Here is an 11,961-nt window from a genome sequence, read left to right on the forward strand (position 1 = left end):
GTCTTCCGTCTCTGCCACAAGGTTGGTGCTCCATTTCATATCCATTAAGGCTGTGAAGTTGATAAACGGCCGCGTGCTAACAAAACAGGCAGCCCGTGAACCGCAAATCAGCCGCAAGTAACGAAAGGATAAAAATAAACCTTGATTAAAAGCCTAATCCTGCGTAAGCTATAGTGTCGCTATGAACAATAGAGATTGATACAAGACAAATAATGTGAAAGTGATGTAATGGACCTCGTAGTGGAAACAGAAACATGACCACAGAGGAACGGAGGGAGGGGAAAAAGGTTCGTTTTTTAAGTATTTCATTTCTGATCATAACACTGGATCGTAATGAAGTCCATGGAGGAAGAGGAAAAAAACTTCCCAGACATGAACTACTGCAAACAAACCCAAGCTTTGTGCTGCCACTTTTCCTCGTCCTCCTTTCACCGAGAACAAGAAGCCCGAGTGTAATTAAATCCAGCAGCTGTTTTTTAGCAACAGAGCAGCCAACATCCGTTTCATTAAGGATCTTTGTTTGGATCAAGCAAGAGCTCAAACTCTCATAACCACTCCATGTGCTCAACTCCAGGCTTTATTCTTTCCTTTAAGGGAAACAGGATGTGGGCCAGGATAATTGGTTCGTGTTTACAAAATGAGACAGATCTAAAAGTGGAGGACAAGATTTAGTAAGGAGAGGTCACAGGCGTCAGCACCATCCCTCTCCTAAAACTAACATCTCTCCCCTTCATTTAAGTACAGTAACATTTCTCAGATATCTATCAAGCTTCAGTTGGTGCATGCTGAATTTCTTTTCTTTTCTGGTCAACTGGTAGGGTCTGTTGATTCACAGCTCGAGTTCTAAAGGTTCCCCGAGGTTCCTCCCAGCTTCCTCAGACACTGATTGGTTGATTGGTGTCAACAAATATGTGAATAGAAGTGTTAGTGCACAGTGATGGAGACTGGTATCTCAACCAGGGTCTATTTCCACCCTGTGTTCTTGAATAAGGTCCTGGTCCACAATGACTATGATCACCATAAACAGCTTACTCAGGACAGATAAATCTCCAAAAGTCCATCAGATATGTACAAATATCTGAAAATTCTGTAGAGACTAGCGACTAGAGACGTAACCCGAATACCGATACAGACGCCGATAGAAGGTGCACTATTGCTGTTTTTTGTTCCATTTAGAAAGTTTGCCAGGTTCACAGGTCATCTGATTAAAGCCAGAGGTCACCAGAAGTAGCACTAGAGGGTGGTGTACTTTCATACAGGAGTGAGTGAGTGAGTGAGTGAGTGAGTGAGTGAGTGAGTGAGTGAGTGAGTGAGCAAATGAGTGAGTGAACAAGTGAGTGATTGAGTGAGTGAGTGAGTGGGCGAATGAGTGAGTGAGTGAACAAGTGAGTGAGTGGGCGAACAAGTGAGTGATTGAGTGAGTGAGTGGGTGAACAATTGAGTGAGTGAACAAGTGAGTGAGTGAGTGAGTGGGCGAACAAGTGAGTGAGTGAACAAGTGAGTGAGTGAGTGAGTGGGCGAACAAGTGAGTGAGTGAGTGAACAAATGAGTGAGTGAGTGAGTGAGTGAGTGAGTGAGTGAGTGAGTGAATGAGTGAGTGAGTGAGTGAACAAATGAGTGAGTGAGTGAGTGAGTGAGTGAGTGAACAAATGAGTGAGTGAGTGAACAAGTGAGTGAGTGAGTGAGTGAATGAGTGAGTGAGTGAGTGAGTGAACAAATGAGTGAGTGAGTGAGTGAGTGGGCGAACAAGTGAGTGAGTGAGTGAACAAATGAGTGAGTGAGTGAGTGAGTGAGTGAACAAATGAGTGAGTGAGTGAGTGAACAAATGAGTGAGTGAGTGAACAAGTGAGTGAGTGAGTGAGTGAGTGAGTGAACAAATGAGTGAGTGAGTGAACAAATGAGTGAGTGAGTGAGTGAGTGAGTGGGCAAACAAGTGAGTGAGTGAGTGAACAAATGAGTGAGTGAGTGAGTTAGTGAGTGAACAAATGAGTGAGTGAGTGAGTGAACAAATAAGTGAGTGAGTGAACAAGTGAGTGAGTGAGTGAGTGAGTGAGTGAGAACAAATGAGTGAGTGAGTGAGTGAGTGAGTGAGTGAACAAATGAGTGAGTGAGTGAGTGAGTGAGTGAGTGAGTGAGTGAACAAGACAGTGAGTGAGTAAACAAATGAGTGAGTGAGTGAGTGAGTGAGTGAACAAGACAGTGAGTGAGTAAACAAATGAGTGAGTGAGTGAGTGAGTGAACAAGTGAGTGAGTGAGTGAGTGAGTGAACAAGTGAGTGAGTGAGTGAGTGGGTGAACAAGTGAGTGAGTGAACAAATGAGTGAGTGAGTGAGTGAGTGAACAAGTGAGTGAGTGAGTGAGTGAGTGAGTGGGCGAACGAGTGAGTGAGTGAACAAATGAGTGAGTGAGTGAGTGAGTGAGTGAATGAGTGAACAAGTGAGTGAGTGAACAAATGAGTGAGTGAGTGAGTGAACAAGTGAGTGAGTGAGTGAACAAATGAGTGAGTGAGTGAGTGAGTGAACAAGTGAGTGAGTGAGTGAACAAATGAGTGAGTGAGTGAGTGAACAAATGAGTGAGTGAGTGAGTGAGTGAGTGAGTGAATGAGTGAGTGAGTGAACAAGTGAGTGAGTGAGTGAGTGAACAAATGAGTGAGTGAGTGAGTGAGTGAACAAATGAGTGAGTGAGTGAGTGAGTGAGTGAGTGAGTGAGTGAGTGAACAAATGAGTGAGTGAGTGAACAAGTGAGTGAGTGAGTGAGTGAATGAGTGAGTGAGTGAGTGAGTGAGTGAACAAATGAGTGAGTGAGTGAGTGAGTGAGTGGGCGAACAAGTGAGTGAGTGAGTGAACAAATGAGTGAGTGAGTGAGTGAGTGAGTGAGTGAACAAGTGAGTGAGTGAGTGAGTGAGTGAGTGAGTGAACAAATGAGTGAGTGAGTGAGTGAACAAGTGAGTGAGTGAGTGAACAAGTGAGTGAGTGAGTGAGTGAGTGAACAAGTGAGTGAGTGAGTGAGTGAGTGAGTGAATGAGTGAACAAGTGAGTGAGTGAGTGAACAAATGAGTGAGTGAGTGAGTGAACAAGTGAGTGAGTGAGTGAACAAATGAGTGAGTGAGTGAGTGAGTGAACAAGTGAGTGAGTGAGTGAACAAATGAGTGAGTGAGTGAGTGAACAAGTGAGTGAGTGAGTGAACAAATGAGTGAGTGAGTGAGTGAGTGAGTGAGTGAGTGAGTGAATGAGTGAACAAGTGAGTGAACAAGTGAGTGAGTGAACAAATGAGTGAGTGAGTGAACAAATGAGTGAGTGAACAAGTGAGTGAGTGAGTGAGTGAGTGAGTGAGTGAGCAAACAAGTGAGTGAGTGAACAAATGAGTGAGTGAGTGAGTGAGTGAGTGAACAAGTGAGTGAGTGAACAAGTGAGTGAGTGAGTGAACAAGTGAGTGAGTGAGTGGGCGAACAAGTGAGTGAGTGAGTGAACAAATGAATGAGTGAGTGAGTGAATGAGTGAACAAGTGAGTGAGTGAGTGAGTGAGTGAGTGAGTGAGTGAACAAGTGAGTGGGCGAACAAGTGAGTGAGTGAGTGAGTGGGTGAACGAGTGAGTGAGTGAACAAATGAGTGAGTGAGTGAGTGAATGAGTGAACAAGTGAGTGAGTGAGTGAACAAGTGAGTGAGTGAGTGAACAAGTGAGTGAGTGAGTGAACAAATGAGTGAGTGAGTGAGTGAACAAATGAGTGAGTGAACAAGTGAGTGAGTGAGTGAGCAAACAAGTGAGTGAGTGAACAAATGAGTGAGTGAGTGAGTGAGTGAGTGAACAAGTGAGTGAGTGAGTGAACAAATGAGTGAGTGAGTGAATGAGTGAACAAGTGAGTGAGTGAGTGAACAAATGAGTGAGTGAGTGAATGAGTGAACAAGTGAGTGAGTGAGTGAACAAATGAGTGAGTGAGTGAATGAGTGAACAAGTGAGTGAGTGAGTGGGCGAACAAGTGAGTGAGTGAGTGAACAAATGAGTGAGTGAGTGAGTGAGTGAACAAATGAGTGAGTGAGTGAACAAGTGAGTGAGTGAGTGAGTGAACAAATGAGTGAGTGAGTGAGTGAGTGAGTGAGTGAACAAATGAGTGAGTGAGTGAGTGAGTGAGTGAACAAATGAGTGAGTGAGTGAGTGAGTGAGTGAACAAGTGAGTGAGTGAGTGAACAAATGAGTGAGTGAGTGAGTGAGTGAGTGAACAAGTGAGTGAGTGAGTGAGTGAGTGAACAAGTGAGTGAGTGAGTGAGTGAGTGAACAAGTGAGTGAGTGAGTGAGTGAGTGAGTGAGTGAGTGAGTGAACAAGTGAGTGAGTGAGTGAGTGAGTGAACAAGTGAGTGAGTGAGTGAACAAGTGAGTGAGTGAGTGAGTGAGTGAGTGAGTGAGTGAGTGAGTGAGTGAGTGAAAAAGCAAGCATGAGTGACTGACTGACCATGTGCATCAACATCAACATGACTGGTTTGAATTAGGCTTGTTGTTTACTTAGATTGCTTTTTGTTTTGTTTTGTTTTTTTTAAATAGAACCAATTTTATAGAACTATACATTTATAGTAAGTGAGTAACTCACAAAATAATATTTTAAAAGAAAAAGGTATTTTTAAATAGCAGCTGTTCACACATCTGTAGCCATCTCTGAACCTTTGTGATGTATTGGATTTAGGAATTCTCAGAGCCTTGGCATTTTACCCAGTGGTTCTGTGCCTATAGTGGTAAGGTTTCTACTTGATATTAAAAATTAATAATAATAATAATAATAATAATAATAATAATAATAATAATTTAAAAAACGTAGCCCCACCCACTCGTGGTTTAAATAAAAACACAGTTATATTATGAGCACCAAACAGACAGAGATACAAAGAGCAAAGAGCAGCATTATATTTAATCTACAGCTTTTAGATGCATAAAGACTGAGTCTGAGGTGAAAATTAGACATTTTATCTCCAATATTTCTGTAGCTGAAGCTCTTTCAATAGTCCAGTCATGCAGTCTTTGATCTCAGGAACAGCACACTGTGAAAAGAGTGAAAGACAAAGTCTGCCTCATTTTCATACACAGTACAGAGCAAACACTGCGTCTAGCACAGCGATGGAGGTCGAGGCAGGAATTCAAAACCGGCCCGAAGACTCAGAGTCTACAATACTAATTAGACCTGAGCTTTACGGAGAATTTTTATCAAAGCCTGCACTGATGCTCATATGTCACGCTTAATAACCCTGGACATGATAAACAACCCCGGTGCTTTTTTTTAAAAGCCCACATCTCCCTCTCATAAAGGCACTGGAGCCTTTTCACCTCTGAACTCCAGGCGAGCGTCCGTCATCTTCTTCTGACACAAACAAGCCACGGTGCATGACTCGAATATTCAAGAATGGCAGAAGAGAAGAAAAGAAAGCATGAAGGTTATCTGCCCATCTATGGCTAATCACTTCCTGGTTTCTTTTCTACCCTGTAGGTTTGAAATGTGGCTGTGTTTTTTTTTTCTCCCTTCTTTGGCAGTGAAAGTACATTCTCTCTCACACACACACACACACACACACACACACACTCTCTCTCTGACTCAACACACACACAGTGGTAAGAAAGCCAGGATAGTAAATGGCCTCAGGACGGCTCCCTCAATCCCAGCACGGCCATCTTCACACAGTAAACACGTTTATCTTCAGTGAACAGAATCTCTTCCTCGCCTCTTTTAAGCCCTGCCACTAGCTGGAGAAGAGATTCAAACTCTGGTTCTCTTTCACCACACACACACACACACACACACACAGAGCAAAGCCGTCCAGTCGGACACTGCAGCACATCAATACCGCTCATTACTTCCTATTCTAATGAAGCAGATTCTGAAGAGCATGGTGACATTTCCATAAAAAGGAATCTGGACTTGATCAGTAAGAAAGCTAGCGGCTCGCACGCAGAAAACGGCTAGTACGGGATTATAAGACTTATTAAGGGTTCACGAGTTCAGTTCAACAATCAAGTAAGGTTTAATGAAAACTGCACTCGAGGTAGAAGGGTGTTAAACTTTCGCTGGAGTTACTTTAGATTCAGCCCGCTTTACCACACGATATCGAGACGGAAACGTGGAGGTTCCTCTTTTAAATGTGATTCATCGTCATCAAGCCTTGTTTCTGAAATTATTCAGTAAAAACGTGTAGGTCTAACCCAAAAAGGGAGAGAGAAAAAAAATAGGCAGATTTACAAAACCTGAATTTCTTCATACTTGCATTGAGGAATGTTAAGGGTTTGCATAGAAGAGCTCATTTGCATTATGCGACGCCCACAAAACTCCATAAAAGGAATAAAATGTGGAGGGGGAAAAATGAGAACAAAATGGGGGGGGGGGGTAATTTCTCGCTGGAAAATTGGAAACTATTTTCTATCTATTATAATATTTGTTTAGTTTTTTTACTTTTCCAGTTTAATTTTTAAGCAGTTTGAGGTTCATGTGCATCATTATGGGATTTATTTTGTGATGTATTAATGCTCATGTTTATGGTTTGTTAACCAAGTTACCAAGTACAACTCTCTTAAAGGATTAGACGGGGTAATCAAACGAATACGAAACTCCTAATCTTCATCCCATAGCCCCAAAATAAAGTGCTGAGGCAAAACTAGGTCATGAGCTTATCTCTTGAAATGGATTTTGTTTAGAATCCACTGTTTATGGGACTGATGTCTGATTTTTACATGGTCAAATTTGCACCCAGGCTCTGTAGGCGGTATATAGGGGTTCTTTTTACATTTAGGGAATGATATGCATCGAAAGAAAAGACCCTTGATTCGTTTTCTCAAAGGATTAAAAAGAAAAATAAAACTTCAGCTTTGGTAACCCCCCTCCCCGTCCCCAGACCACGACTCGGAGCTGACTCTTGCATATCTATTGTTGGAGGTGAAATTTACTCCGTGTACCATATGCCTCCCTGAGTCTTGTTCTTATAGCTCCTCTATACGCCGACGTTCCCCTGGGAAAATAACAAAAAAAGAAAAAGAAGAACATCACAGCCCGGACCCACATGGTTCATGTGTCATGGTGATGTTTACGACAAGAAACGAGGAGGAGAGCACAGGCTAGGAAAGCGCTTCTCCTCCTGTTACTGCACCTGATCAGGTTCCAGGGAGGAAAAGAGCCATGGGAAAGAGAGAGGAGAGACTGAAGGAGCTCTGTACACAGCAGAACACAACAGACCTGTGTGTGTGTGTGTGTGTGTGTGTGAGAGAGAGAGAGAGAGAGAGAGTGTGAGAGAGAGAGAGAGAGAGAGAGAGAGAGAGAGAGAAGAGAGGGGGGAGTGAGAAAGAAAAGAGAGGGAGGAGGGGGAAGAAAGAGTGGAAAGGACAGAGAGGGGGAGAGAGAGAGAGAGAGAGAGAGAGAGAATTATGAATGATTCTAATATTATACTATTCTATTGTTTTAATATCTAATATTTTAAAATTATTTTAATATTCTGCATAAGAGTAAGCATGTGTGGCCATGTATTGCCAACATTAACTACTTAATAAATAAGTAAATAAATAAAAATAAAAATCAGATTTTCCTCATGTCTAATCTCTTCTATTAAAGTATGTGTTCAGATGATACTCTGACGGATTTGACCTATAACTGATCAAAAGGTTTTGGAGAAACGTGTAGAGTTCAGGTCAGTTCGAGTTCATTAAAGGAAGGAAGGAAGGAAGGAAGGAAGGAAGGAAGAAAGCATGTATGGATGTATGGATGGATGGATGGATGGATGGATGGAAGGAAGGAAGGACGGATGGAAGCAAGAAAGGAGGTAAGGAAGCAAGGAAGGAAGCAAGGGAGGGAGGGAGGGAGGGAGGGAGGGAGGGAGGGAAGAAGAAAGAAAGAAAGAAAGAAAGAAAGAAAGAAAGAAAGAAAGAAAGAAAGAAAGAAAGAAAGAAAGAAAGAAAGAAAGAAAGAAAGAAAGAAAGAAAGAAAGAAAGAAAGAAAGAGAAGGAAGGAAGGAAAGAAGCAGAAAGAAAGAAAGAAAAAAAAGAAAGAGGGAAGGTAGGAAGGAAAGAAAGAAAGAAAGAAAGAAAGAAAGAAAGAAAGAAAGAAAGAAAGAAAGAAAGAAAGAAAGAGGGAAGGTAGGAAGGAAAGAAAGAAAGAAAGAAAGAAAGAAAGAAAGAAAGAAAGAAAGAAAGAAAGAAAGAAAGAAAGAAAGAAAGAAAGAAAGAAAGAAAGAAAGAAAGAAATTCAGGTAAATATTCCTAAAATTCTACTTTTTTTCACTCAGGTTGTTGTCAGTAAAGTAATGTGTTTATTAAAACTCCTGAGACACTTGATCCTCACTGTACTTCACCCAAACGCCTCAAAGTTTTCTAGTCAAGTATGTTAGGAATTTATTTACTTTCCCCAAAACCAAAACACAGGAACGGCATTCTTGCGATAAAGAAAGAGATCACGGCGGCAGGCGTGCGATAATCCTGACCTATCAGGCAGATATGTGAGCGGAATATCAGTCAGAGGTGATGTTTAGAAAGAAATCAGCTGACAAGAAGCACACTAAAGGAAACTGCCCGAGTCATCAGATCATCTACAAACCCTCAGAGAGTCTGTGCTGGCTCATAACATTCTCACTCATTCATCAAACCATGAGATGCTGTACTTTTCACACTGAGTCATCCAGGAAGAACAAAATGTCCATAAAGGCATTCACGTCAGATTTTCTGATATTAATGTCAACATTAAAGGCAGAAGCGCTGCTTAAATCCTGGATAGTCTTTCTGTCTTGGCTGTTTGGGATTAGTTAATACAATCAGGCTGAATCAGGTGCCATGCTCTAGCTGTGAAGTTAATGAGAGGCGATTAGACCCAGTGTATACACACACACACACACACACACACACACACACACACACTCTGCAGTTAATGGGATTGTGTCAAAGGAAGCACAAGTGGACAGAAATTGCTTTGGTGCTCGCCTACAATTTCTCCAGTCTCAAACTAACACAGTGCTACCAGTAGCACTGTTACATCATAAAAAATTAAATTTAATATATTTTTTTTATTAATTAATTTGTTTTGGTATTTTTCAAACTATACCAAATACCACCAAAAAATATTATAGAATTTAATACTACAAAAATATTTAAATGTAATAATAAAAAATTAGGGAAATAGAAAGAGGGAAAGAAGAGAGGGGAGAAGAGGAAAAAGAGAGAGGGAAAGACAGAGAGAGGGAAAAGGAGAAAGAAAGGCAAAAAGAGAGAGAGAGAGAGAGAGAGAGAGAGAGGAAAAAAGAGAAAGAGAGGGAATGGGAGAGAGGAAGAGAGAGACAGAGATAGAGGGGGGGAGACAGAGAGAGGGAAAAGGAGAAAGAAAGGCAAAGCAAGAGGGGGGGGAAAGAGGGGGAATGAGAGAGAGGAAGAGAGAGAGAGAGAGAGAGAGAGAGAGAGAGAGACAGAGAGAGGGGGGGGAGAGGGAAAAAGAGAGAGAGGGAAAGACAGAGAGTGAAAAAGAGAAAGAAAGGGAAAAAGAGAGAGGGAAAAAGGGGAAAAAAGGGAAAGACAGAGAGAGGGGAAAAAAGAAAGAGAGGGGGCAAGAGAGAGAGAGACAGAGAGAGAGAGAGAGAAACAGACAGAGTATAAAAAGCTCCCTAACACTGTTTATAATAGTGTAATGAATAAGTTTGGATTTTATACCACATCTGATTGGTCAGGAAGGGTTGATTAGTAGCAGTGAGAGCAAATCTCCCATCATATTGTTTCCACGGTAACAGATCATCTACCTTGAAATTGTATGGTGAAGATCTACATAACCGGAAGCTAATAATAAATTGAAATTTTTTTTAATTGTTGTCATTTTCAGTAGATATAATTGATTCCAAAGCTTTCTTGATGACTCTTTGTTTATGATTCACTGAATCAGGGAACTGAATCTTTTTCTGGTACGATTTGAATGACTTGAGGACCAAAGCATTATCCTCGGATCAGATGCGATGGGAAAACCCTGCTTAAATGTCCATCCATTTTCTACACCCGCTTTATCTTTTAATTAGGGTCACGGGGATCTGCTGGAGTCTATCCCAGCACACTTTGGGCAAAAGGCAGGGGTACACCCTGGACAGGTCACCAGTCCATCACAGGGCCACACATATAGACAGACAACCACACACACTCACACTCACTCCTATGGGCAATTTAGAATTACCAATCAACCTAATGTACATGTTTTTGGACTGTGGGAGGAAACCGGAGTACCCGGAATGAACATGCAACATGCAAACTCCACACAGAAAGGCCCCTGTCAGTTCGAACCCAGGACCTTCTTGCTGTGGTGGCTAACCACTAAGCCACCATGGTACCCCCTGCTCTAATTTGTCGTTCCTAATCATTGCAAGCACACACAGCATCCATATTACAACACATCAATCATTTAGACACCTCACAAGGTTAAACCTCCTTCTCACCACAGCTCGTTATATGTACTATGTTTTTTTTTTTCCTCCATCTTTATTTTCCTCAGATGCAGTCCGGAGGTGAAAGATGTCACGCTCTGCCTGTTACTGCCCTTAAAAACCCAATCGGTCCTGGGCATGTTCCATCCATGGTCGAGAAGCTAGCCATAATGCCTTTTGTGATGTGAAAAATGATCTCTTCTCAACATGGAGGTTCTCCGTTTCAGTCGGATGCGATCGGCTTACGTGAGAGGAACGCGCTTCAGCGACTTTGCCAAATGAAGTCGGAGGGACGGAACAAGCCTGAGATGTTCACTGATAAACCTAACACGAGCACCACAGCAGGCCATCATCATCATCACTTGTAATAAATTAGCGCTGAGACATGCATTCTATTAACTCATATATATCCAGACCTGTTCCCTGTTTAATCCTAGAGTAAAAATCCTAATAACAGTAAAGCTGATCCAACATTCTTTATTCATATCACACCTGGTTTGTCATGCAAGCCAAGCGTGAGTGATCGGGTTGTGCGATTACAGGACGGTGCTCCCCACCTTAAACATGGGGATGAGTGCGACAGATGGTTGGTGCAGGGCAGATTTGCGTCCTGTTGAATATTAACCGGTGTTCAGTGCTCAGCGCCCGAGCACTTATGCAAACAACACTGCAGCTGACAGGTGATTAAGCATCAGGTGTTTGCTGCTACATAATATTAAACCTTTTTTCCCCCTGGATAATGCAGAACAGCGTGAAACAGTTACTGAACCGAATCCTCACTTAATGCTACCTCTGATACACTATTGTCAAAAGTTTTGGGACACCCCTCCAGATCATTGAATTCAGGTGTTGTTTTTCAGGGGTTGGGCTCGGCCCCTTAGTTCTAGAGAAAGGAACTCTTAATGCTTCAGGATACCAAGACATTTTGGACAATTTCATGCTTTGTGGGAACAGTTTGGGGATGACCCCTTCCTCTTCCAACATGACTGCACACCAGTGCACAAAGCAAGGTCCATAAAGACATGGATGAGTGAGTTTGGTGTGGAGGAACTTGACTGGCCTGCACAGAGTCCTGACCTAAACCTGATAGAACACCTTTGGGATGAATTACAGTGGAGACTGTGAGACAGACCTTGTCCAACATCAGTGCCTGACCTCACAAATGCACTTCTAGAGGAATGGTCAAAGATTCCCATAAATACACTCCTAAACCTTGTGGAAAGCCTTCCCAGAAGAGTTGAAGATGTCCATATTACATTTATGTGCATGTAAAGTCTCAGTTTTGGCCTGGCTCACCGTCTCTGCTCTAATTCAGGTGTTCTATAGTGTTGAAGTATGAGAATATGAGAATAATGGAAATGTTTAGCTCACAAGTTGATCTCATTGACCTGGAATAACAATCTGATTTGAGCTTGAATTCAGTGTCACCAGCCAATTGGTTTCCATTATGGCAAGGGTGCCAAAACGGTTGAAGATTGAGAAACCGGTGCATGCAAATCGTACAATAAAACAGAAACTCACCGAGTAATGCATTTTTTTGTGATCGAATCTCA

The sequence above is a fragment of the Hemibagrus wyckioides genome, linkage group LG10 (genome assembly GCF_019097595.1).
Source record: "Hemibagrus wyckioides isolate EC202008001 linkage group LG10, SWU_Hwy_1.0, whole genome shotgun sequence".
Classification (NCBI taxonomy): Eukaryota; Metazoa; Chordata; class Actinopteri; order Siluriformes; family Bagridae; genus Hemibagrus; species Hemibagrus wyckioides.